The 23,907-nt window shown below is 40.5% G+C and overlaps 1 long non-coding RNA gene across 1 annotated transcript; it reads right to left on the bottom strand.

Moving 5' to 3' along the window:
* Positions 1–7,812: 7,812 nt before the first annotated feature.
* Positions 7,813–22,519, bottom strand: LOC135364400 (uncharacterized). Its single transcript, XR_010411389.1, has 2 exons — positions 11,185–22,519; positions 7,813–10,138 (listed from the first exon to the last, which is right to left on the bottom strand). It is a non-coding gene; the product is annotated as an uncharacterized LOC135364400 (long non-coding RNA).
* Positions 22,520–23,907: the final 1,388 nt, after the last annotated feature.

Raw genomic sequence — 23,907 nt, 5'->3', positions numbered from 1 at the left:
TGGCAGGAATGCTTTGAGGACTAAATGAGATTATGTATTTAACAGAGTTTAGCACATAGTAGGTGCACTATAAAATGATAGCTATTGTTATTAGCAGCTATAGTTGGGAATTGTACCATTTATCGAGGCAGTATAAGGCAGTGGTTGATGGTTTGGGCTCTCAAGTCAATTTGCCTAAGTTGGAATCCTGGCATTGCCACCCATTAACTATGTTATATTGGGCAAGCTGATGGCAATAATAATAATAATACCAATAATAATAGTAATACCTATCTCCTGGGGTTATTGTGAGGTTTTAAAGAGATTATATAGAGAGAGCACGTAGCTTGATGTCTGGCTAATAATATATGCTTAATCAATATTAGCTGTTATCATCTTCATGGTTGTCACCATCATCATCATCATCATCACCACCCTGGTTGCACCAGGTTTTTTTGGTTGTTTTTTTTTAAGTGAGAAGGTACATGATAATTAAACAATTGTAACCATGTGGTTACAATTCTGTAATTAATAACTAAGTAAAGTGACCAGTAAATCTGCTGGTATGGCTCATATAACAGTGATTCTTAGATGTTTGCTTACACTAAAATTATCAGTGGGGCTTATGAAGAATATAGTTGAGTCCCACTTTATTTTATTTTACTTTTTTTAAAGATTTTATTTATTTATTTGACAGAGAACACAACTAGACAGAGTGGCAGGCAGAAGGAGAGGGAGAAGCTCATCCCTCCCAATGAGCAGGGAGCCCGATGTGGGGCTCAATAGTTTTAGTTCTCCTCAATTACTTCAATTTTCCTCAAACCCTAAGGAAATCATTCAAGTAGTGTTAAATTAGAAATGGCTCCATGATCCAATTGACCATCTGATTATTAGTTGGTGCCTAGCAAACTGTACTCTGGATTTAGACTATTAGGCCACTGGTTGGGAGTTTTAAAATGCTTGCCTTTTTGGGCGCCTGGGTGGCTCAGTTGGTTGGGCGACTGCCTTCGGCTCAGGTCATGATCCTGGAGTCCCGGGATCGAGTCCCGCATCAGGCTCCCTGCTCGGCGGGGAGTCTGCTTCTCCCTCTGACCCTCCTCCCTCTCATGCTCTCTGTCTCTCATTCTCTCTGTCTCAAATAAATAAATAAAATCTTTAAAAAAATAAAAAATAAAAAAAATAAAAAAAAATGCTTGCCTTTCATTTGGAGGTAACATTTTGCTTTTTATTTTCACTAAACCACCATCTTACTTTACTGTTTGAGATAAATGAAAATATTCTTAATCAGGACTGAAAAAGAATTTAAGGACTAACTAATCCAATCTCCAAACTTTATTAAGAGGCTATACTTTACCCTGTGTCTAATTAGTAGCAAAATCAGGCTTAAAATTCAGTTTCTTGATTTCTGGCTTTGTGGTCTTTTTGTTACAACATTCTGCTTCCAATATTTTGAGTTCCCAAGCATTGGAGTGGGAAAGCCGGTTGCAATCTGTGAGCCCAGCAGTGGGCCTTCTGCTTGGTGTTGCCATAAACTGGGAACTGCTCCATGGTTGGGCAACCACTCTCTGAGCAGAGGCCCAGCAAGAGGCAGAACCCAGCGGAGATCCCTCACCTTCCCCTGGGAGGAGTGGTATGAGTGGTATGTGTGTGAACTGTAGGAGTCTGTAAAGTTTGGAGACTCAAAAGGGGGTTGCGTGCCTGAGATAAAAATGCTCTGTCACAGGCTGGGTGAACACAGAGTGTGGATGGAAACCAGGGAGACAAGAGTGGTTGACTACTTTTCTATGAAGAGTGGGGGACACAGACTTTCAGCTCTGGGGCTGGAGATCAGGGTGCCGCCATTTTCATCCCCCAAATTGGAGCCAAAAGCCTTCGGGGAATGAAAGCCACATAGAGCAATCTGGAGCCACATACACTTGACCCAGCCCCCTGGCAAGGCGCGGTGCAATACCTCCTGGGCAAAGACACCTGAGAATCATCGCAACAGGCTCCTCCCCTCGAAGATCAGCAGGAACATCCAGCTAATACCAAGTTTACTGATCATACAGAACTGCAAAACTCCAGCACTAGAGGAAAATAGTATATAGAATTTGTGTTTTTTTCTCATGATTCTAGTCTTTCAGTTAAAATATTTTTTCCTTTTCAACTAATTTCTTATTTTATAAATTCTTTTTTAAAGTCTTTAAAAATTTTCATTTTTACATTTACATTATATATATATTTCATTTTTGGCTTCATTATATTCAATTTTATTTTTGTATATATATGAGTTTTTCTTTCTTTACAATTTTGGGATCTAGTTTCTTCTAAAAAACAGACCAAAATACATCCAGGATCTAGTTTATTGTTCTGTTCTGCTCACCTGTTTGATTTTATTTTCTCTCTCTTTTTTTCCCCCCCTTTCTGGTTTCTGATCTCTTCTGATTTGTTTAGTGTATATTTTCCTGGGGTGGTTGTTGCTGTTTTTGTATTTTGTTCTCTCTTTCATCTGTTCTTCTCTGGGCATAATGACAAGATGAAAGAACTCACCCCAAAAAAGAAAACAAGCAGCAGTACTCATTGCCAGGGACTTAATCAATATGGATACAAGTAAGATGTCAGAACTAGAGTTCAGAATAATGATTGTAAAGATACTAGCTGGGCTTGAAAAATGCATAGAAGACACTAGAGAATCCCTTTCTAAAGAAATAAAAGAACTAAAATCTAATCAGGTTGAAATAAAAAAGGCTATTAATGAGATGCAATAAAAAATGGAGGCTCTAACTGCTAGGGCAAATGAGGCAGAAGAGAGAGTCAGTGATATAGAAGACAAAATGATGAAGAATAAAGAAACTGAGAAAAAGAGAGATAACTACTGGATCACAAGGGGAGAATCTGAGAGATAAGGGATACCATGAAGCAAAACAATATTAGAATAATCAGGGTCCCAGAGGAAGAGGAAAGAGAGAGGGGCAGAAGGTTTATTTGAACAAATTATAGCTAAGAACTTCCCTAATCTGGGGAAGGAAACAGGCATTCATGTCCAGGAGGCACAGAAAACCCCCATCAAAATCAAAAATAGGTCAACAGCTCAAAATATAATGGTGAAGCTTGCAAATTTCAGAGGCAAAGAGAAAATCCTAAAAGCAGCTCGGGACAAGAGGTCCTTAACCTATAAGGGTAGAAACATAAGGCCAGCAGCAGACCTGTCCACAGAGACCTGGCAGGCGACAAAGGACTGGCATGATATATTCAGGGTGCTAAATGAGAAAAATATGCAGCTAAGAATACTTTATCCAGCTAGGATGTCATTCAAAATAGGAGTGATAAAAAGCATCCAGGACAAACAGAAACTAAAAGAATTTGTGATCACCAAACCACCCCTACAAAAAATATTCAAAGGGGTCCTCTAAGCAAAGAGAGAGCCCAAAAGTAATATAGACCAGAAAGGAACAAAGACAATATACAGAAACAGTGACTTTACAGGTAATACAATGGCACTAAAGTCATATCTTTCAATAATTACTCTAAATATAAATGTACTAAATGCTCCAATCAAAAGACACAGGGTATCAGATTGGATAAAAAAGCAAGACCCATCAATATACTGTCTGCAAGAAACTCATTTTAGATCCAAAGACACCTCCAGATTGAAAGTGAGGGGGTGAAAACCATTTATCATGCTAATGGACGTCAAAAGAAAACTGTAGTGGCAATCCTTATATAAGACAAATTAGATTTTAAACCAAAGACTGTAATAAGAGATGAGGAAGGACACTACATCATAATTAAAGGGTCTATCCAACAAGAAGATCTAACAATTGTAAATATTTATGCCCCTAACTTGGGAGCGGCCAATTACATAAACTAACAATAACAAAATTAAAGAAACACTTCAATAATAATATAATAATAGTAGTGGACTTTAACACCCCACTCACTGCAATGGACAGATCATCTAAGCAGATCAGCAAGGAAACAAGGGCTTTGAATGACACACTGCACCAGATGGACTTCACAGATATGTTCAGAGCATTCCATCCTAAAGCAACAGAATACTCATTCTTCTGGATTGCACATGGAACATTCTCCAGAATAGATCACATACTGAGTCACAAATCAGGTCTCAACTGGTACCCAAAGATTGGGATCATTCCCTGCATATTTTCAGATCACAGTGCTTTGAAACTGGAACTCAATCACAAGAGGAAGTTTGGAAAGAACTCAAATGCAGAGAGGCTAAAGAGCATCCTACTAAAGAATGAATGGGTCAACCAGGAAATTAAAGAAGAATTTTAAAAATTCATGAAAACATAACTGTTCAAAATCTTTGGGATACAGCAAAGGTGGTCCTAAGAGGGGAGTATATAGCAATCCAAGACTTTCTCAAGAAACAAGAAAGGTCTCAAATACACAACCTAACTTTACACCTAAAGGAGCTGGAGAAAGAACAGCAAATAAAGCCTAAACCCAGTAGGAGAAGAGAATTAATAAAGATTAGAGCAGAAATCAATGAAATAGATCAATGAAACTGGGAGCTGGTTCTTTGAAAGAGTTAATAAGATTGACAAACCCCTGGCCAGACTTATCAAAAAGAAAAGAGAAAGGACCCAAATAAGTAAAATCATGAATGAAAGAGGAGAGATCTCAACTAACACTGAAGAAATACCATTATAAGAACATATTATGAGCCACTATATACCAACAAATTAGGCAATCTGGAAGAAATGGATGCTTTCCTAGAAACATATAATCTACCAAAACTGAAACAGGAAGAAATAGAAAATCTGAACAGACCCATAACCAGCAAGGAAATTGAAGCAGTAATAAAAAATCTCTCAACAAACAAAAGTCCAGGCCAGATGGCTTTTCAGGAGAGTTTAACCAAACATTTATTTTTTAAAGATTTTATTTATTTATGTATTTATTTGTCAGAGCAAGAGAGAGAGAGAGAGCACAAACAAAGGGAGCTATAGGCAGAAGGAGAAGCAGGCTCCCTGCTGAGCAAGGAGCCTGATGCAGAACTCCATCCCAGAACTCTGGAATCATGACCCAAGCTGAAGGCAGATGCTTAAGTGACTGAGCCATCCCACCTACTGAACATTTAAAGAAGAATTAATACCTCTTCTGAAGCTGTTTCAAAAAATAGAAATAGAAGGAAAACTTCCAAACTCATTTCATGAGGCCAACATTACCTTGATCCCAAAACCAGACAAAGACCCTGCCAAAAAGGGGGTTTACAGACCAATATCCCTGATGAACATGGATGTCAAAATTCTCACCAAGATACTAGCCAATAGGATCTAACAGTCCATTAAAAGGATTATTTACCTTGACCAAGTAGGATTTATTCCTGGGCTGCAAAGGTGTTTCAGCATCTGCAAATCAATCAATGTGATACACTACATCAATAAAAGAAAGGATAAGAACCATATGATCCTCTCAACAGATGCAGAAAAAGCATTTGACAAAATACAGCATCCATTCTTGATTAAAACTCTTCACAGTGTAGGGATAGAGGGAACATACCTCAATATCATAAAAGCCATATATGAAAAGCCCACAGGGAATATCATTTTCAATCGGGAAAAACTGAGAGCTTTTCCCCTAAGGTCAGGAACACAGCAGGGATGTCCACTCTCACCACTGTTGTTCAACATAGTACTAGAAATCCTAGCCTCAGCAATCAGAAAACAAAAAGAAATAAAAGGTGTCGGAATTGGCAAAGAAGAAGTCAAACTCTCACTCTTTGCAGATGACATGATACTCTATGTGGAAAACCCAAAAGACTCCACCCCAAAATTGCTAGACCCCATACAGGAATTCAGCAAAGTGGCAGGATATAAAAATCAATGCACAGGGGCGCCTGGGTGGCTCAGTTGGTTAAGCGACTGCCTTTGGCTCAGGTCATGATCCTGGAGTCCTAGGATCGAGTCCCGCATCGGGCTCCCTGCTCGGCGGGGAGTCTGCTTCTGCCTCTGACCCTATCCCCTCTCATGCTCTCTCTATCTCATTGTCTCTCTCAAATAAATAAATAAAATCTTTAAAAAAAAAAAATCAATGCACAGAAATCATTTGCATTTCTACACACTAACAATGGGACAGAAGAAAGAGAAATTAAGGAATCAACCCCATTTACAATTGCACCAAAAACCATAAGATACCTAGGAATAAATCTAACCAAAGAGGAAAAAGACAACTGACAGAACACTAGGTAGAGTGGTAAAGTTTTGCTTTTCATATTTAAATCCTTTACACTTCCTAGAGCTGATTTGTGTATGTGTGTGTGTCTCTGTGTGTGTGCGTGTGTGCGCACATGTACATGGTATATTTTTTCTAAATGTAAACTACTTATATATGTTCCCTGTGTTAAAAAGTAGATCCTTTATAGTGCATGCAGAGTTGTATCTTGGCACTGCCCTACCTTTTATATTTTAATGATTCTGGAATTGCCAACTGCCCATCAGACAATTGCCCATCAAAACAATTTTTTACATAGTTACTTAATAGAAACTTAAGCCATGTGTAGAAATTTCTATAATCTGATTGTCACTTTGGTTGAGTTATTTGCATAATACTATAAATATTTAAATTTAAATTCGGGTCCCTTATTGTCACTTAAAATAATTTCAAAAAGATTACACTTTCAGGGGCCCCTGGGTGGCTCAGTCAGTTAAGCATCTGCCTTCAGCTCAGGGCATGATCCCAGGGTCCTGGGATCGAGCTCCTCGTTGGGCTCCCTGCTCGGTGGGGAGCCTGCTTCTCCCTCTGCCCCCTGCTTGTGCTCTCTCTCTTTCTCTGTCAAGTAAATAAATAAAATCTAAAAAAAAAAAAAAAAGGATTACACTTTCATGTAGCAGTGAAAAGTTACTGTGTATTTGAAGGTCATGAAAATAGATCTATAGGATATACATTTTTTTCAGGGAACCAAAGTTTGTCATTCTAAGATTGATTTGCTGTCCATATTTTCTTGGTTAGCAAAAACCACATGCTTTCCAGGTTCCAAGAACGGGAGCCACCCACAAATACTTCGTTTCATTTTGTCAGTGATGTATCATGGGCCGGGCAATGCAATTAAAGGCAATGAAAATTGCTAAATATAGGAAAAATTGGTATGACTGATTCAGACATCATGAAAGATTCAGGCAGTAAATATGTCAAAATTTTCTGGATAATATTCAAGGAAAGCTGTCTGACTTCCCATCATATGCAATTCAACTAAGAAAATAAAAACAAATGCAGAGTGCAGAATACATCCTGGTATTCTTTAATTAATCTGCTTTGAAATTATTTTGTTAATCCTAAAGGTGGTAAAGAGGATCAGCAAGTATGCCAAATCAAGGTTGCTGATGCCATGTATCATGCTGTCTGTAAAAAGTAATTTGGAGGGGCGCCTCGGTGGCTCAAGTCATTAAGCGTCTGCCTTCAGCTCAGGTCATGATCCCAGGGTCCTGGGATCAAGCCCCCAGTTGGGCTTCCTGCCCAGCGGGGAGCCTGCTTCTTCCTCTCCCACTCCCTCTGCTTGTGTTCCCTCTCTTACTGTGTCTCTCTCTCTGTCAAATAAATGGATGAAATCTTTAGAAAAAAGTGATTTGGAAGTTTATGAATAGGAAAAGTCTTTAACTTTGATTGTAATACTGCATAATAAAGTGTAATGTTATTTTATGCTGTTGTTTAGTAAAACATTTTTGTATACATTTAATATATTGGTTTTTTTTTTAAATTGCATTGTATTGATGGTGTCTCTCTGACCATTGATGCCATTTTAGAATCAAAGAATTTGAAATGCTTCTTTTCCAGGTATGGATTAGGACTCCTCTGTCTGCTAGTTCTTGCTTTTTTCCTTGGGGAGAGCCGTTGTGTTCTACTTAAGCAAGATTCACTACATTGTCTGAGTTAGGACCAAGAGAATTACAGGAAAGGGGATATAGGCCTTATCTTTATCTTACAACAGAGGAGAGACTATAAAAAGAACTGGATTAGACTTGGTGAAGCTGAGTTCGGACTGTTAATGCCTGAGCTGTGATGTTATTTGGGAAAGGAATGACCCAGACTTTTGAAAATATATTGAAGTGATATCCTTGAGACTCTCAGAACAAGATTATACCTTTGTGAGTGGGGGGTAGTGGTTTCCATGAGGACAGTGGGAATTCCGTTGTCACTCATCTCAGAGAGGCAAGTCCTGGGACTGGAAATAAGGCAGGACTTGGGTGAGCCTTAGACTGAAGGCAAGAGAGAGAACTCTTCTCTTACTGGACTTTTTGGCATTTTGCTTGGGCTTGGCTGCATGGACATGCCAGTACGCTACCAGTGGTGGGGGTGAGTCAAGAGTTTGCCACATGAAGGCAGGTTGAAATCTAGGCATGGAGGTTCCCTGAGGCTCCCTGAATGTTGGCTTCTTGTCCTGTAGGCTCTGGGAGAAGCCATATCTTATAGCAGAAGTAAATTACTTCTCATGCCAGTGATTCAAATATTGGTGTGCATATTATCTCTTGGGGAGATTTTTATTGATGTAGATATCTGAGACCCACTTCCAGAAATTCTAATTGAATAAAAGTGTGAAGTGGGGCCCTTAACCTTGTTTATAGCAAACACTCCAGACAATTCTAATGCATTTAGTTCACATTTTAGGAGATACCCTTAGGCTCTCTTCCAGTTGGCCACTTTTGAACCTTGGTTGAAGTCTCAATAGAGGTGGTAGTCTGTTGTGATGAAACACTGCAAGGACCTGTTACATGCTTAAAAAGATGTGGCAAAGGGGGGAAGGTGATGCCTTATCCCCAAGGCCAGAGCAGTAGGAGTAGTGGTGGTGACCAAGATGAAGAAAGCCATGCTTAGTAGAGTGGCTGTCTCATGAGGGACATTAAGTGGTGGCAAGGTTGAAGTCTGCAAGGATTTATCGGGGGGGGGGGGGGGAATAACAGGAAATAATTTTGGAGTCAAGGATCCACCTGGTTTAGGGTAAAAGGGCTTGAGAGCATAGAGGAGTTCCCAAAAGTAGAAAAGACCATTCTTTTCCCTCCCTACTCCACACCCAGATGTTAAGTAGCCGGTAAAGACTGACTTCAGTATCCCTCAAGACAATGTGACACTGCTGCTCTTGGGAATCATTCCTATCAGCCAGAACTTCCCTGGCAGCTCCTAGTGGTGCTGCTGGTCTTGGGGACTTTCTCAGGTTTTAATGTTTGGTAACCACTCCTCAGCCCCCTTCCCAAACCTCCTCAAGCAACACAGTGACTAGAAATGTCAGTCACCTCTGGAGAGTGCTTGGGTTGGCCTCACCAGTTTGGGACTCCACTTGTCTTCCAAGAAATTATTTTTTTAAGGTTACACAAGAGGAGCAGGACTGTGGAGTGTCCTGTGTTCTCTGTCTTCTTCAGTGCCAGGCTCAGGGATAGCTTCCCTTTCTCTCCCTTGGCTCAGGAAACATTCTTGAATTTTTCATAGGTACCCCCTTCCCAGTGTTCCTCCCACGCTGCAGGGTGTTGATGGTAGAACCTGTCACTTTCCACTGGCAAGACCCATTCTCAGGGGTCTAATGATCTTGGCAACAGCTCTAATTTAGCTCTTTCTGTGTTGCCCTAAGTACTGGACCACAGAGGCAGACTGGGCGCAGGTACTACTGTAGGGATGGGTCTCAGGGAACCTGAAGGTAGATTTACAAACTAAACCTTGCAAATCATCCCCAGGAAGCACAAATAATATCAATTTCTAGGCAAGAATAAGTGAAAAGAAGGTTTTCTATGTTAACATCAAAGAAAGGTGGTTTTGACCTTTTGTTCTCAATAGATTGTTTGCTTGAGTTAAGAAATGTTCACATGGAATAGTTGTCATTAATATGGGTGACCTAAAGGTTAATATAGCTTAGGAAATGCTTTTCATTGTTCTGTATTGTTTGTTTCCCTTTTGTGAAATTCTGTGGCCAGGGAACTGCATAGTTCCAGTATGCGGTCCAGTAGCACATTACTAATTGCATTCTTTAAGATACAGATTTATGTTGGTTTGTTTGGCCATACCAGGAGGGAAACCAGTGTAGGGGGTTATAAAACGTCAAGGTTATAAACTTCATGGGGCTTTCAGGCAAACGAGGAATTTTTATTAATTCTTTAAATGCAAATGTCCAGTGATATCTCCACTTGTCACACCCCCTGCAGCGCTCCAGGTAGGAAAGGATTTCAGCCTGCTCAGTTGGGGGCCAAGTAGAGAAGAAAAAAAAAAAAACCTGATTATTCAGAGGCTCTTTGTTGTCAAATAGCATAGCTAACTATGAAAGATCCCCCTCTTCCCCTGACTCCGTCCTTAAAAGAAAGTGTATCAAATACAGATGCAAAACAGAGGAACGGTTCTCATTTTGTACCCCCTGGAAGGACACATTTTAGAATGAAATCAGCAAGTACCTTGGCAGGCACCCAAGATATCAGGTAAATTGTTAACTATCTGACTATTCTTTTATAAGAGCAAAATTGAGTGTGATATTAAAGCAAAGCCTCTTTATTTTAAACTAGTGACTCATAGTCCCATTTTAGATGCCCCTAAATACTCCTTCCCAAGAACTTATAAAAGTGTGCTTTTCTTTTTTTTTCCTTTTTGTACAATAGGAGCAAAAGTCCAAACCTAGAATGACAAATCAACATGTATCAATCACCTTCTTATTCTGGTCAAGGGCATATTGGGTTACGTGAAAAAGATCCTAAGTCTGTCTTCTTGTGATCAAGTCAGCATGGGATGAACTTTTCATACTTTACCATATTATCTGTAGCCAAATATTATTCCTGACCCGGGTTTTTGTTTCTAATCACACAGTAGAGATTTAAAGGTTAACGAAAGAGGAGATTGTTTTATACCAGTAGTTTTCAACCTATTGGCTCAGGACTCCTGAGAAACTGGAGAATTAGAGACAGGGTTCTCTCTAATTGGCATGGTTTCTTGTTTTTTTATTATGGTAAACTTTAAACAACATAAAATTTACTATTTTAATGATTTTTAAATGGACAAGTCTGTAACATAAGTCATCATGGTTTCTTAATGGATATTAGGCCACAATACTAACCTGGGGATCCTAACTAAACCTCACAGTGGTCTTCATAGTCCTACAAAGGTTGGAAACCACTCACGTTCAGTTTTTCTGACAGGAAGTTATCTCTTCTTGATAATTTTCAGTGTCATATATCTTACCTCTTCAAAGAGTTTCATGATTAATTTGATAAAAGCATTAGAAAATGGCACCTGGGTGGCTCAGTCCATTAAGTGTCTGCCTTCGGCTCACGTCATGAATCCAGGGTCCTAGGATCGAGCCCCATGTGGGCTCCCTGCTCAGTGGGGAGACTCCTTCTCCCTCTGCTGCTCCCCCTGTTGTGTTCTCTCTCTCTGTGTTGGATAAATAAATAAAATCTTAAAAAAAAATGTTCTTGCTTAAGTACTGAGATGAAATTTGTCTTCTTGTATTTTTCCATTGGTCTTAGTGATTCCAGTTTGAAGAAACAGAACCAATACATTATGCTTTTTTTTTTTTAAGGAACAGCCCTATCAGTTGCCACTTTTCAGGTTTTTTTTTTCTTCTTTTTAAAGCAACTTATTATAGAATCTTGGTCACAGCTAACCAAAATTCCTCCTATTGAGATTTGAAATTGAAGGATTAAAAATTGCACTGCTTTCTATCAATTCCAGGCCTTAACAAACATGAATAGCTATAAAAAGCATTTGTAGGTTGAATGGATTGGGCTTGTCTTTTCCACACCCCAAAGACCAAGCCCAGTCGAACAGCTCAGCCTTGTGCTTATGTGGGAAAGGCCTGATCCAAGACAGAGCCTCCTTCACTCCTCCTGTCAGTACTGATGAAGCACATACTGGGCTACCCTCCGCCTCCCCACTTCCCTCCAATCAGCCCAGCATGTAGGAGACTTGAAGTTTTTCCCCACAATCTTACATGTGCCAACTTTTAAAGATTTGTTTACTTATTTTAGAGAGAGCAAGCACGCATGTGTGCGCTAGTGGGGGGGCGGGGGCAGAGAGAGAAAATCCTTAAACAGACTCTCCACTGAGCATGGAGGCCGATGCGGGGCTCCATCCCATGACCCATGAGATCATGACCTGAGCCAAAACCAAGAGTTGGATGCTCAACCAGCTGAGCCATCCAGGTGCCCCACATGTGCCAACTTTTTTTTGTTTATTTATTTAAAGATTTATTTATTTTAGAGAGAGTGAGAAGTGATGGGGGGAGAATCTCCAGCAGACTACCAGCTGAGCATGGAGCCCAATGCAGGGCTTTACTTGGGATTCGACCCCACGACCCTGAGATCATGACCTGAGCCGAAATCAAGAGTCGGATGCTCGACCAACTGAACCACCCAGGCACCCCACATGTGCCAACTTTTAAAGGCATCTTTGAACCTAAAGCTATCACTATAATTTCTTTTCCTTCATTTCTTCCCTTTCTTCTATTTTCCTTTTCATCAGATATTTGGGATACTTAAAAACAAAGCAAAACAAAAATGTTCTTTCTTTCTCCTATTTTCTTCTCCTGTCTCTCTTTTCTCTGCACCATCCTGCCTTGTGTCCCATAGACCACTGATTTCCTTTTGTGGTTTGTTTGCCAACAATAACATCTTTCTGAATTATCCATCTTAATTAAAAATGAATGTCAGTGTTAAACCAGACTCCTGGCCTCACATTTTGATGAAGAATTAGTATACTCAGAACACAGTGGACCTAGGGCTAGGTCACACTCTAATGAATGCCCAAGGAAGGTTGATTATTGAGTGAAAGGCAAAATGACAAAACAAGCTAGTTGGGGTTGCCAGTCCATACTTGGCTGTCTCTTGTGTTTCCCTGATTACCAGAGCCAGAATTAGCTATGAGTGGGAGACCATGCTTTCTTTTTCCAGCTCCCACCCCATGTTGACTCACATGGACATTTCAAAAGATTCCCCAAGTCCAAAATAATTTGTAATGAATACAAACACTTCATTTATAATTTTGGCCTTTTATTAAGGTCTATAAAGGAATATTGTATTTGATGGTTAAATAATGTGTATGGGAACCAATATCTAAATTTAAGTTTTGACTTGCTTCCAGAAGTCAATTCTTGGTCAAGATCTTGAAGTAGTTACTTCTGCAAGTGATCCTTTGACAAAACCTACTCATACCATGATATAGAATCAACAGGAGCTACATTTATCTTGCTTTTTTCCTCTTATTTCAAAAAATCTCTTCTGCTCATTCAGAATTTATCAGTATCCCTTTAATTCTTTTGGGTATTGTTCTATTGAATTACCTGAAAGAATTGATGAAAGCCAAGTAGCTCTAGTTAGGACTCCAGAGTTGAATTTATCTCAGCTAATCCAATTGGGCTATCAGTTTTAAGGTCAGTATAGGCTTTCACAGTAATAACTGACCTGTCCCCTTTCACTAGGACAAGAAATATTCTTGTAATTTCTTATCAACAAAGAAGAATTTCTGATTGCTCTTTAACAGAAAACAGGAAATTCTGTTGGTCATTATTCCATGGTGATCATCTAAATACACATCTGAGATTGGTCCCAGAGAATTCTAGGACTGGAAGAAAGCCATTAGGTCTTACAGTCTATTTCATGACAGTCCTTTATGTCCATCTTAAGGAGTTTAAGGCCATCTCTTTATATTAAGTGTATTTTCTCTACAAGAGTTGATAGTGTTAACTTCCTCTCTTGGGAGTAGAAAACATTCCCCTTACTCCTCTTTGAAAGCACTTGGGGTGCTCGCTTTGGCACCACATATACTAAAATTGGAATGAAAGCACTTGGAATGTGTCTATAGTGTAATAAGTAGGTTTGATGTCCTTTGCCTGTGGAGGGAACATTACTAACCTGTCATTAATAGAGCATATCCTTCAAATGACAATTTCTTCCAAAACAAGTCATGGGAGGAAAAAAAGAAGGAGGAACTGTCACAGATAAAAGGGGACTTGAGAGCCATATCAGCCAAGTGCAATCTATGGGCTTGGTTTCGATCCTGATTTGAGCAAAACAACTGTAAAAAGATATTTTTGAGACAGCTGAAAAATTTGACCACGGACTGCATACTAGATGATATTAAGAAGTGATTGTTAGTTTTGTTAGATATGTTCATTGTATTGGGTTGTGTTAAAAAAAATTCTTTTCTGTTGGGGATAAAAACTGAAGTATTTATAGCTGAAATGAAAATATATTTGGGGGGGACCTGGGTGGCTCAGTCGTTAAGCATCTGCCTCTGGCTCAGGTCATGATCCCAGGGTCCTGGGATTGAGCGCCCCACATTGGGCTCCCCGCTCAGCGGGAAGCCTGCTTCTCTCTCTTCCACTCCCCCTGCTTGTGTTCCCTCTCTCTCGCTGTGTCTCTCTCTGTCAAATAAATAAATAAAATCCTTAAAAAAAAAAAAGGAAATATATTTGGGATTTGCTTTAAAATATTCCAGAAAAAATAAGATGAAATAAGATTGGATAAATGCTCATTATTGAGACTGTATACATGGGTCTCGTTAGAGAACTTGCTTTAATTTTGTATATCTTTGAAAATTTCCAAAAATGCAAAGTTTTTTTTAATTAATTTGTTTATTTTTTTTTAAAAATCCCAGGTCCCTGGGACCATGATCTGAGCTGAAGGTGCCTAATGACTGAGCCACCCAGGTGCCCCAAAGTTTTTTTTAAAGAGAAAGAGTACATCCTTTATTTTCCCCACTATTAATTTGTTATTGTTATTATTCTAGAAGCAGAGAAGAAATATTATCCAGTTCGGGTCTTGCCTTTATTATTTTTGATAATGATAAAATAATTCAATAATTAATCACTAAATTAATTAATGGTTGGTTATTTTTATTTTTTAGTGCTAATAAAATACAGTAATATTTTAGGTGCTTTATACATATCTCATTTAATTAATAGCTATAGAGCAGGTTATATTATTCTCTTTTTGTAGTTGAGGAAACTGAGTTTCAAAGAGGTTATATAACTAGTGCAAATATAATAGAATGAGCTGGGGATGGAGCCTGAGGTCTGGACACAGATCTGTCTAATTCCAAAGCCCATGTTCTTTGTACTATTGCCCTACCACTCATTCTGTTTGTAGTTTGGGGCCTTGCTGCCTAGAGGCATCCAAGTCAACTGGCTAATTATCAGTAGAACTCTTAAAACATAAACCAGTATGTCACTGTGCTGAAAACCTCCCAAGGACTTCCCATCTCACATAGAGTAAAACCCAAAATGTTTATAGGATCCAAAGGGCCTTTCATGGTTGTCTCACTCCTTGCCATCCATTCCACCTCATCTCTTTTAACTCTCCCCTTTGCTTACTCTGCTGCAGCCATGCGGGCATCTTCAGTGCTTTTCCCGAAATGTACAGAGCATCCTGCTTAGGCCCTTTACTTGGGGGCCTTCACTCTGGCTGAAATGCTCTTTCCCCAAATAGGACATGGTTCACTTTCTTCTCCCTCCCCTCATTTCCTTCAGTCTTTGCTCAAATGTCTTCTTATCAGAGAGCACTTCCCTGACCATCTAAATAGGGGAGCACCACCATTGAAGTTTTCTCTTTTCCTCTTATCCTTCTTTTTCTTCACAGTGCTTATCACTACCTGACGTTATGTACTTATTTGTTTGTTTCCCTTCAGTAGAATGTAAACTCAGTGAAGAAAAGGGATTTTGTCCATTTATTCACTGCTCTATCTCTAGCACCTAGAACAGTGCCTGACACATAGTAGTTGCTCAGTAATATTTGCTGAATCACTAAATGACTGTCATCCTCATCAGCCCAGTGATCTGAGTCACCTGGTCACATACATCATGCCCAGGCTGGATGACCAACTGAGATGGAATCACTGATGAAACCAGCGCCCCCTCTGATGTCCTGCGTTCTGATGTGGACATTGTAGAAAGATTAGCATTTGCAGATCCATCATTTCCTAACTGCCAACTATGAGCAAGTTTCTTAACTCTTTTTAGTTTTAGTTTCCTTATATGTAAAATGAGATAATAATTATTAAACAATTACATGATTCTTAGATACTTATATAGAATATTCAATAATTTGTCCAGTTCAAATCTTCTTTTTATGATAAATAAGAATTTCCTCCTTAAGCTCTAAAAACTTTCATAATTCCAGACATCTGATCAGGCAGCCAAGAGCTCTGAAAGGCCTTTGGCTGGAAACTGAGGATTTATTAAAGCCAATGTGCTCTCCCTCTTGTTTGAGCATGTAGATGACATGGAATAACCCTTCTGATTTATTGAATTAGTTTTTCCAGCGTTGTTTAGGCTGCCGCATGATCACTTCCCAGTTTGATAAGAATCACTTCATAATGGGGATTAGATGGTACAGAAAGACAGTGGTCTCTGGTAGATCTATCACATTCTTTTTTTTTTTTTTTAAACCAAGAATCTCCAGCATGCCAACTTTGCACAAAGGCTTATTGTTGTTATAATTTTCCAGGACTTAATAAATTAGCCATTGTTATGAGATAACTTCAAAACATTGAGAGATCCTGGCTGGAAAAAAAATTTTTTTTAAATGAAGCAAAAGTATGGATACATTGATAAAAAATTTTTTTAATACCATGTAGTATTTTTTTAAAGTTTGAGTGGAAAGTGGTAGAACCACAGGAATGTACATTAACAAAAGCAATAAGCTAATTAAATAACACACAAATGTTGTATTGTCTGGGTACTAATGCTTGAAGGTCATGTCTTAGTTTATAATAATGAAGGGAATCTATTAAGGGAGGATTATTTGACAGGAATCTTTCTGTTCTACAAGTTATGTGTAGGTTAAGATAATCAACAATTCTTTTTTTTTCCATATGAGTAGAACTATAAAGAAGAGAAATCTCTGCATTATACATTTCTTGCTTATTATATGATGGTATTTAGCTCACAGGATCTTGGGAAGAAAAGAGAAGAGGCAAGAAGAGAAGAGGAGAGGACTGTGCTCAAGGGACATTAAGTTGGGGGTTAGTGTTCTAGTGAGTTAGCTCTAGTGAGGGAGACTGAGCCTTGAGCAGGTTGCTGGGGTTTAATACCTAACAGAGCAGGAAGCAAAGGAGCACTGAGCCATGTGGCACTTTTCCCTGCCATCTCTACACAAACAGCAACAGTCCAAAAGCACAAAGGTAGGTCTGGCACCTGGAGCTGGGTTTCCTGGCGACTCTATCAGTGTCTTGACATTTGGTCTGTGTTTACAGTCTAAGCAACAGATAGGAGGTGATGAAGCAAAGGAGGGGAGCACAAAATAATGACCATAACATAAAGGTCCTGTTTACTCTGAGCTTTTTGGAGGATTCAAGAGGGATGGAGGAGTTAGCTCTACTGCATCTGCTTTTGGTTCATCTGTGGCCCAGGCTTGCTCCATTCAACAGTCCACAGTTACCCAGTGTTGCTCCATAATTACTGGAAGGCAGTGAGGGCTGTGAAAAGCATGTGATATAATCATGCTTTCAGGGAAACCTGTTGGGACTAGTGTTAATAGCTGGCTGCCAAGATCTCCTTGATATTGGGCATAAAGAAGGTGCTCAATAAATATTTGAAGTGACTTGACTGACACAGGCTCTAGTCATGGACTCCATTTCTTTACCAATGTAACCCATGGTGTTATAGGTCTATGTTGGAGAAACCAAGAGATACTCAGGGCTGGTTTTCTCACGTGTTCCTGTTTCATCAGGGGGTAGTAATATGGACAGGTGGAAGTCATGGAGGAAAGGCAAAAAACACATTTTAAGACATGAGGCTAAAAAAGAGTCAGTAGGCCCATGTCCTGTCTCAGAGACCCAAATGACAGAATCAAGGGTCAGCTTTGAGTGTGACTGTGGTGCGTTCCTTTAAGCTAGCTTCCCTACTATGATATTTTAGGGCCTTATGCAAGTTAAATTCAAGAAGGTTGTTTGGAAAAGCTATAAGATACGATCTATGCAAGCAATATTGGATCCTTAGTGGAGTAAATGCCATGAGTCACTCTTGACAAAGATAGTGTGGAGCCACTCTGAGAACTGTAACTAACTCCTGAGGCAACAAAGGACATCAGAGTTTACCAGACTTTTGCCACTAGAGGGATGTATGGATGAAGGGAATAGCATGGAGCATCAGCCTTGTACTCCCCTCTGGTCCCTGTCAGACAAGAGTGATTCAGTCTAGTAATCTCTGAAGGCAGTCACATAATGAAATATGTGACTGAGAGCAGAGGCCAGAGTTAAAGCTGCTTCTGAAGGTGCCTAATGTAATGTGAGAACAAGGCAGCTCTGAGTTGCTCTGTCATCAGGTGGGCAGCTTTGTTACACTTTGCCGTATTTCCAGAGCAAAAACTGAAGGAAGAGGCAGAGATCACAAACGGCTTCTGTGGCCAGGAGATGCAGCCAGAACCCAGGAGTGGTGCAATCTGAGAGAGTTCATGTGTCACTGCCAATTTCCCAGTGAGCGCTATGGCCAAATGAAGTACCATTGAGGTCAGGGAAATAAATTTTTACTAAATGGTAGTGACCGAGAAGAGTTAGCAATTTCTAATTTTGCCGACTCCAGTCTTTTGTTAACAGTGTAAATCAGGGCTAAGGCAGAATATTTGTTTCCACCTTGTCTTTTGTGATTTGAACACTGATGTCATTACTTCCTAATTTCCAATTTTATATTTTTCTCCATTTCCTGCTAGCACCAGTCAGCTAAAGAATATTTGGCAACAGGAAAATACCATGCATAGCAACTGAAGATGTATGTGTTAGGGAAAAACATGATGGCCCTATAAAATTAACAAGAAGAATCCTGGCATATATCTAATAATGACTTCTCATTTTATTTTATTTTATTTATTTATTTTTAAAGATTTTATTTATTTATTTGACAGAGAGAGAGAGACAGCGAGAGAGGGAACACAAGCAGGGGGAGTGGGAGAGGGAGAAGCAGGCCTCCAGCAGAGCAGGGAGCCCGATGCGGAGCTCGATCCCAGGACCCCGGGATTATGACCCGAGCCGAAGGCAGACGCTTAACGGCTGAGCCGCCCAGGTGCCCCTAATAATGACTTCTCATTTTAAACCCTAGCTCATTTCAAGTAATCCTTGTGTTCTAGAAACAACACCTGTTCATCTTTCTGTAGATCTGTTGGAAGTCCAGGCATGAGAATGTAGGAAAAAATTTCCAATCCAAATTACTATGTAATACCAATGGTGATATTTCACTATGTGAGACATTTGTTGACATATTTGCCTTTTAGTCTTCTTGGAAAATGGTGCAGATTGAACGACATAGTAGACAAAGTGGTTGCTTTTTAAGATCATTGCTTGCTCACACCCTATCCCTACCTCATCCCCCTGCTGAGAGTCACTAATGGGCCAAAAGAAACTTCAAGTAGGAAGAGCATTTGCACAGGGTAGATAACAAAGGTCAAGCCTGAGATGAGGAGGACTAGGGAAAGAATAGAGCCTATGTTAGTAAATTGGAGGATACCAGCATGTTCTGAACTCTGTGAACTTTCCAGTGTGCTCTGGGAGAATAGGCAGGGATGGGCTGAGGGAAGGAGAGCAACAGGGACTGGGGGGAACAGGTCTGAATAGCAGCCTGGAATTGTGAACAAGCCAGGCTGTGGTTTCATGCTGCCATCTGAAGCCCATTGGCAGAGGAGTTTCCTACATGGACACAAAAGGAAAGGTTATACTTCTAAATGAGTGAGTGCTGAGATGGAAGGTGGAGGCAGAGGGTCAGGACCCAGATTTTGATTAGAAAGTTATCATAAGTCAACTAAGGTCAGCCAGGCAAGGAAGAAGCAGGCAAGAAAGATTTTAATAGTAACAAGCATCAGGAACTTGATCTAGGGAACTTAAGTCTCTCTCAGAGGTGAGGATCTGAGCAAGAGGTGTGAGTAACAGAACTAGGATAACCTGCTTCTTTGTCACCAGTCTCCTCTCTCTCAAATCCATCTTACACTGCATTTAGATCCCAAACTTGATATTTATCTCTCCTCTGCTCAAAAAGCTTTGAACGATTCCCTGTTGTTTAAAGACCAAGTTCCAACTCCCTAGGCAGGTGTTGAAGAACTTCAACAGTCTGGCCTTAACCTAATAAGCACTCAACTTCTTATTCCACCATTCCTGACAGAGTGGTGTGTTTTTGTTTTGTTTTGTTTATTGTCCAAACATAATTTGTTTTCTTGCTGTCTGAGAACCCAGGATGAAACAGCGGGGTTTTACCCTCTCACCTGTCCTGGTGTCCTGTTATGGAACACCTAGATTGGTGGACCATGTTGTCAGTTACCATAGTCCTCTCTCTGTTCACATCCCCTTGATATCTCGGCAACATCTGGCAGTCTCCTTGAAACACTGTTCTCTCTTATTTTTCTCATGTTCTCTTAATTATTCTCCAACTGCACTTGCTCCTCCTAAATTCTTGCTGTTTTTTCCTCTTCTGGTTGACAGGTAAATGCTGAAGTACCTTGGGAATTTGTCCAAGCCTGGCTCTTTTTACTGTTTACATTCTTACCCTGGCTGATCTCATCTGTGGTGGACTAAATTACAGACCCCAATTTCGCTCCCCCCAGTTCCTGAATTCAGGGTGTCGTCATAGGCTGAGTCTTGGCCATGTAACTTGCTTTGGGTAATGATATACTGGTGAAATTAAAGGCATATCATGGGCCCAGCACTTTTTAAAAAATTGAGATATAATTGACATGTAACATTGTATAAGTTGGGATGCCTGGGTGGCTCAGTTGGTTAAGTGGCTTCCTTCAGCTCAGGTCATGATCCCAGGATCCTGGGATTGAGCCCCGCATCGGGCTCCCTGCTCAGCAAGAAGCCTGCTTCTCCTTCTCCCTCTGCTGCTCCCCTTGCTTATGCTCTCTTGTTCTCTCTCTGTCAAATAAATAAATAATATCTTTAAAAAAACATTGTATAAGTTTAAGGTATATGATGTATTGATTTGATATATTTATATATTGCAATATCATTACTACTGTGGATTTAGCTAACAGTTCTATCACTTCATATGATTATCTTTTTTGTGTGTTAAGAACATTTAATATCTAGTCTCTTAGCAGCTTTGAAGTGTATAATACAGTATTGTGGACAATAATCACTATGCTGTGCATTAGATCTCCAGAACTTGCTCATCTTCTAGGTGCAAGTTTCTATCCTGTAACAACATCTATCCGACTCTCCCACACCTTGGCCCCACGTAACGACCATTCTATTCTGTTTTTATGAGTTTGAGTTTGGTTTTTTTAGATTTTACAAATAAGTAAGATCATACAGTGTTTGTGTTTCTCTGACTTACTAAGCATAATGCCCTCAAGTTCCATCCATGTTGTCACAAATGGTAGTATGTTCTTCTTTCTCATGGCTAAATAATGTTCCTATATCTATATCTATATCTAGAATATATAGATATATTCTTTATCTACTGAAGGACACTTAGGTTGTTTCCCTATCTTGGCTATTGTGAATAATACTGTAGTGAACATGACAGCACAGATATCTCTTTGATACCTGTTTTCATTTCCTAGGACTTTCTCAAGACCTTGAATGTTTCCTCTCCCTCACTTGAGCCTCTGCCATTGCCTGTCTGGCCTGCTGGTCCCAGGAGGATGAGGCATACAGAGTACAGGCACTCCCCTGGCCCTACAGATAGAAGCAGAGATGCCTCGATTGAACCCCAGCCAATCTGCAGATGTGAGCAAAAATAAATTATTGTTGGGGCACCTGGGTGGCTCAGTCGTTAAGCGTCTGCCTTTGGCTCAGGTCATGATCCCAGGGTCCTGGAATCGAGCCCTGCATCGGGCTCCCTGCTCAGCGGGGGCCTGCTTCTCCCGCTCCCACTCCCCCTGCTTGTGTTCCCTCTTTCGCTCTGTCTCTCTCTGTAAAATAAATAAATAAAATCTTAAAAAAAATAAATTATTGTTGGGGCACCTGGGTGGCCCAGTTGGTTAAGCATCTGACTCTTGATCTCAGCTCAGGTTTGATCTCAGGATTGTGAGTTCAAGCCCCATGTTGGGCTCCATGCTTAAAAAAAATTACTGTTGCTTTATGCCAGTGAATGATAGTAATGGTTATGTAGCAGTAGCAAACTAACATATCATCCATTTGCCTATGATTTCCAAATATAAATATTTAGCCTTCCACCTCTCTTCTGTGCTCCATACTTGTATATACAGTTGACTACTTGGCTTCTCTACTTGATGTTTAATAGGCACCTCAAACCAAAAAAATCTAAGCTAGGACTCTATATTCATCCCTAAATTTGCCTTTTCCTATCACCATCCTTCTGGTTGTTCAAGCCAGAAAACTAGGAGTCATTTTGGATTCTCCGTTCTTTCACTTTCCACATTTAATCCATTAGTAAGCCCTGCATGGTTTCCTACAGAGTTCTGCATGTAAATACATCCACTTTTCTCATCTTCATCAGTATACCATCTCTTGTCTAGAAAAGTTCAGTAAGGTGGCGCCTGGGTGGCTCAGTTGTTAAGCCTCTGCCTTCAGCTCAGGTCATGATCCCAGGGTCCTGGGATTGAGCCCCGCGTCGGGCTCCCTGCTCCGCGGGAAGCCTGCTTCTCCCTCTCCCCCGTCCCCTGCTTGTGTTCCCTCTCTCACTGTCTCTCTGTCAAATAAATAAATTTTAAAAATCTTTAAAAAAAAAAAAAGTTCAGTAAACTTTTAGTTGGTCTTTCTGCCTTCACTTTTCTCCTTTCTTCCACCCATTCCCACATATCATCCAGAGTGATCTTTTATTTTATTTTTTTTCAAAGGAATACAGTGACTATTTTTTTAAGATTTTTATTTATTTATTTGACAGAGAGAGACACAGCGAGAGAGGGAACACAAGCAGGGGGAGTGGGAGAGGGAGAAGCAGGCTTCCCGCTGAGCAGAGAGCCCAATGTGGGGCTCGATGCCAAGACCCTGGGATCATGACCTAAGCCGAAGGCAGATGCTTAACGACTGAGCCACCCGGTGCCCACAATGACTATTTTTTTGAAAGATTTTATTTATTTATTTGAGAGAGTGAGAGCACGCAAGCATGAGCTGGTGGAAGGGGCAGAGGGAGAAGAAGACTCCCTGCTGAGCAGGGAGCCCGATGTGGGGCTCGGATCCCGGGACCCTGGGATCATGACCTGAGCTTAAGGCAGATGCCCAACCGACTGAGCCACCCAGGTGCCCCAAGAGTGATCTTTTAAAAGAGTAAATCAGATCCTTCCACTTCCTTCTAATTGCTGCTCACCGATACTGAGAATAAAACCCAAACTTCTGAAGGTTCTCGTGTTTTGGCCCCTGCTTGCCTCTTCAAACCTCACTCTATACCACTCTCTGGCCTCACTGCTCTTCTTTTTGCACTTCAAACTGTCAGCATATTCTGACCTAGGAGACATGGTACTGGCTATTTCCTTTAATAAGAATGCTCTTGCCCATCTATTTATATGGCTGCCGACTCCTCACTGTATAGTTCTATCAGCTTGAATAGTACCTCCTCAGAGAGGCCTTCCCTCACCACTTAATTTTAGGTGGCCCCTCACCCTTACCGTCCTGTCTGCTGGGTGGAATGCAAACTGTGTTGTGCTGCCCTAGGCTCTGCAGTGGAGGCTCTGTTGCCCCTGCTGTTGGCAGTCTTCAGCTGTCAGCCCTTTGAGGGGTTGCTCCAGCGGCAGAGAGCAAGGCCACGCCCCTTCCCAGGGTGGCCCGCACCCAGCGGGGGTCTAATGGTCAGGACAACTGTGAAGGGTCATTCCACTTCAGCGTTCCCTAAGGGGTGGGCTGAGGCTGTGGTTGGGCCGCCGTTGCCACCAGCTTCTCTCTCTGCTGGCTTCTAGTTCCGTCTCCTCTCTCCCACAGGTGCTGATTTTAAAGATTCTCCTTAGTAAACAGTTTGCCTTCTAAACTCCACCTCAGTGTGTTTCTCAACACCAGGGAAGCCTTAGTTTCTTCATCGTGTTTAAAATGATTTGTAATGATTTTCCCGAATCCTGGGTAGGCTGATTGTTTCTCCTA

Source organism: Mirounga angustirostris, unplaced genomic scaffold (genome assembly GCF_029215605.1).
Source record: "Mirounga angustirostris isolate CCGP_5_RB_7025 unplaced genomic scaffold, mMirAng1.0.hap1 SCAF_5, whole genome shotgun sequence".
NCBI lineage: Eukaryota > Metazoa > Chordata > Mammalia > Carnivora > Phocidae > Mirounga > Mirounga angustirostris.
The sequence above is the reverse complement of the archived record's forward strand: the minus strand, read 5'-3'. Positions and strand labels throughout refer to the sequence as shown.